Raw genomic sequence first — 3,623 nt, forward strand, 5'->3', positions numbered from 1 at the left:
CGGTAAACGGAAGTTGCATAATCTCATAGTTACAGGAACATGTATAAGTCATGAAGAAAGCAATAGCAATATACTAAATGATCAAGTGCTAGGCTAACGGAATGGGTCATGTCAATCACATCATTCTTCTAATAATGTGATCCCATTAATCAAATGACAACACATGTCTATGGTTAGGAAACATAACCATCTTTGATTAATGAGCTAGTTAAGTAGAGGCATACTAGTGACTATATGTTTGTCTATGTATTCACACATGTATCATGTTTCCGGTTAATACAATTCTAGCATGAATAATAAACATTTATCATGATATGAGGAAATAAATAATAACTTTATTATTGCCTCTAGGGCATATTTCCTTCACGCGGACAGTGCTGCGGCTAACTTCGGGCAAGCTGAAGCACCCCGGATGGGTGTTCTTCAAATGTGAAAACGATGAGGTACGTGCACTTGCGGTAGCTCATTTTGATAGCTCATTCTTTGGTTCAATTGCGGTAGCTCATTTCAAACATGCTCATTCATGTGCGTAGGAAGATGGATGCTCATTTTGGTTTTGGGAAAGCGAATACATTGATTTATTGATAAAAAGAAACTTAATAGATGTTCGTGCACTCCTTAGTAGAATCGAAGGCAATGATGCGGCTGCATGTGCAACTAGATGGGAAGCTACGTCTACTTCTTTCGAACCAAAGATGAAGAAAGAAGAATGCAAAATTAAGAATCCGCAGATCAACAATGAATGCATGGAGAAGATATTAGTCCAACTAGTGGGAGCAGTTATGGAAGTTGGAAATCTTCTAAAATGCATACTTGTGTTTCTTGTTTTCTTTGGTCTTGCTATTCTAGCAAAGATTTGGTGATGTCTTATGTATCCAATGTTGTTGAAAAAACAAAGAAATGCATTATGTTGGATCAAATTAAGATGCAAATTTAGGTTTTCCGAGCCGGGAGGAGCTGCACTAGATCAGACCCCGCAAAACCGACCAGTAAAAGAGCATATTCCACGAATATCCTTTTTTACGGGTCCGTTATGCAGGGTCTGCATCTGCGACCGTCCGCACTGGCCCGCAAAGCCATTTTTCCGCGAACTGCAAACGCGTTTTGCGGGCCAGCCGGATGCGGGGTCTGCTAGAGATGATCTTATCTTCTTCCTCCAGCCCACCGCTTCGCCATTCCAAAACTATGACCACTCAGCTAGATTTCCACATTGCAAGGTTTAAGATACTGAATCAAAAAATGCCACCTACAAAATACTCCCTCCGTAAATTAATATAAAAATGATCTAAACGCTTTTATATTAGTTTATGGAGGGAGTACTAGGAAAAGACTACATTTATATATTTGTCCTGCACCTACATCTGATGAAATTGCAAAAGCCACCTCTTCGTAGGGAAATACACTTTGCTTTCTGGTTGTATTACACCCTATATGTTTTTTTTAATAATTAAACAAAAAATCAAAATAGTTCAGAAGTATTTTAGAATAAACGTGACTTACTTTTGCACTAGTATATAAATTTTCATGAAAAAAAAACATCAAAGTTGACTTCATAGCGAAAAAGACAAAAATCATTTGCTATTATATGTCACTATTCACACTATTTTGGCCAAAAATTGTCTTTTTTGAGAAGAAGTTAAAGGGGATTCTCTTTTCGTGAAATTTTTCTCACAAGTACAATGGAAGGTCAAGTTTATTTCAAAAATATTTTCAGATTTTTTTGACTTTTTATTGAATTACTAAAAAAAAATCTCAGATAGGGTGTATATGTCGCCATAGACTGAACGTCCGTGTCCCCTCTTCCTGGCCTAATTTTTCCATCGGATTAGAGTCCCGGGCACTTTTTAAAACGGGGGCTCAAGACAAGGCTGGTTTTGAATTAATAAAGCCATCAACTGGCCAGGAATACAAAATAAAGTTAGAGAAACAAACAAAAAATAATAGAAAATAGAAAGTGTTGTGCAAACAACTAACAAGCCTCAAACATACTATGAGAACAAATCATGAGTCTAAAACACAAGTCTAGCTTGAGGCCGACGAGTCCGTCACTACAGACAAATCACCGGTGCAGATGCAAAAGTCGGATCTTTAGGAGAAAGAGAACAACTAGCACGTGAAAAACAAACCCTTGGAAACTCAACCCGAGAAAATCATATTGAAAATTTGAAATCCTACTAGCCATATCGACTTGACACCTCCCCCTGCCCTCCCCTCCCAAAATATTTTGAATAATGAGAACTTAGCCATAGGGGTTCTACCTGTGGTTTACATGGATTGTCATGTTCAGAAGTCACAACTAGTTGGTGGTGGAAAAGTTTCTTCTTTTTTAAAAAAAAAGGAGGATGCACCCTCGGCCTCTACATCTGGACGATGTATGCATCCATTTTATTAATTATTCATAAAACCCTTATAAGGTAATACATCAGTAAGTCTGAAGCCACCATAAGGTAATACATCGGCCGCTACTCATATCCCCGTGATGAAGGGGTGCCGAATGTCTGAGTCTAATACCAAACAGACATCACACCAACACCTAACATCTAATGTCGGATGCCCGATCCAAGCCATAATACCTGGACTGGGTTACACACCGGTCTGACGTAGTTTCAGTGGGCAGCACATGCGCACGCTGCAAGGGCCGTCACCTCCTTCATCCATCAATCTATCTTCAGATCAGATACTAACGGATCGACCTTGCCAGGCCTCTCTGCCATCGACGCCACCACGATGCCAGACAGCGTCGTCCTCCTGCACCAGTCCATCGCCACCCATCGGACGCCGAGTCTCCACTGCGCCACACCGCCGAGATCCACCGCCATTGATTTGTAGGATGAAGCACCGCTCCACCACCTACCGACGCCCAACCACCAAGACATCCACATGTTTGTCCAACCGATAAATGTCTCCAAAGATGATGCCCCCATGGGGGTGACGATGAAGACGTCGCCATCATCCGATCCAAGAGGCCCCTCAATGCCTCTAACGAGGGCTACGACACCCACGGGCGCCGCCGTCAATGATAGCCTCCTCCAGATCTTAGATTTCCCCGGAAAACAATGGAGCGAGGGACGCCCACACCATCGCCTCCAACGAGGAAAATGGCACCCACGGGCGACGTCGACGATGGTGGCATCCTCACCCACTTCAACAGTCAGGCCACCATCTCCTCCTCCACTTGATTCGCCGCCGCGAAGCCACCGCGAGGCAACACCCACGGATCATATCCCTTTGGACCGACGATGAAGACAACCAAAGATAGAGGATGTCACATCGCTGCGTGACCGGCGCCATAGCCACACACATGTCGTCCCGAGGCGCCCGCTCAAGATCCATCGTCACAGCCACGCCTCCAAGTCGCGACGGAGGGACACCCCGCTGCCGCCATCATCCCCCGCACGGGCTTTGCCCAGCAGGGATCCGGCGACGACGGGAGGCGAGGCAGAGGGCAAGGGAGGCGGAGGGGATTGGGCGGATCTGATCGGAAAGGATCGAGAGGCGGATGCCGCAGAGCAGGATCGAGAGGCGGATGCCGCAGAGCTAGATCGAAAGGTTTCTTGTGCAATAGAAAGTTTTCTGTCACGATGGACCTTCAATAAAGCGCACCACGTACACAACAACCACCA

Source organism: Triticum aestivum, chromosome 1B (assembly GCF_018294505.1).
Source record: "Triticum aestivum cultivar Chinese Spring chromosome 1B, IWGSC CS RefSeq v2.1, whole genome shotgun sequence".
NCBI lineage: Eukaryota > Viridiplantae > Streptophyta > Magnoliopsida > Poales > Poaceae > Triticum > Triticum aestivum.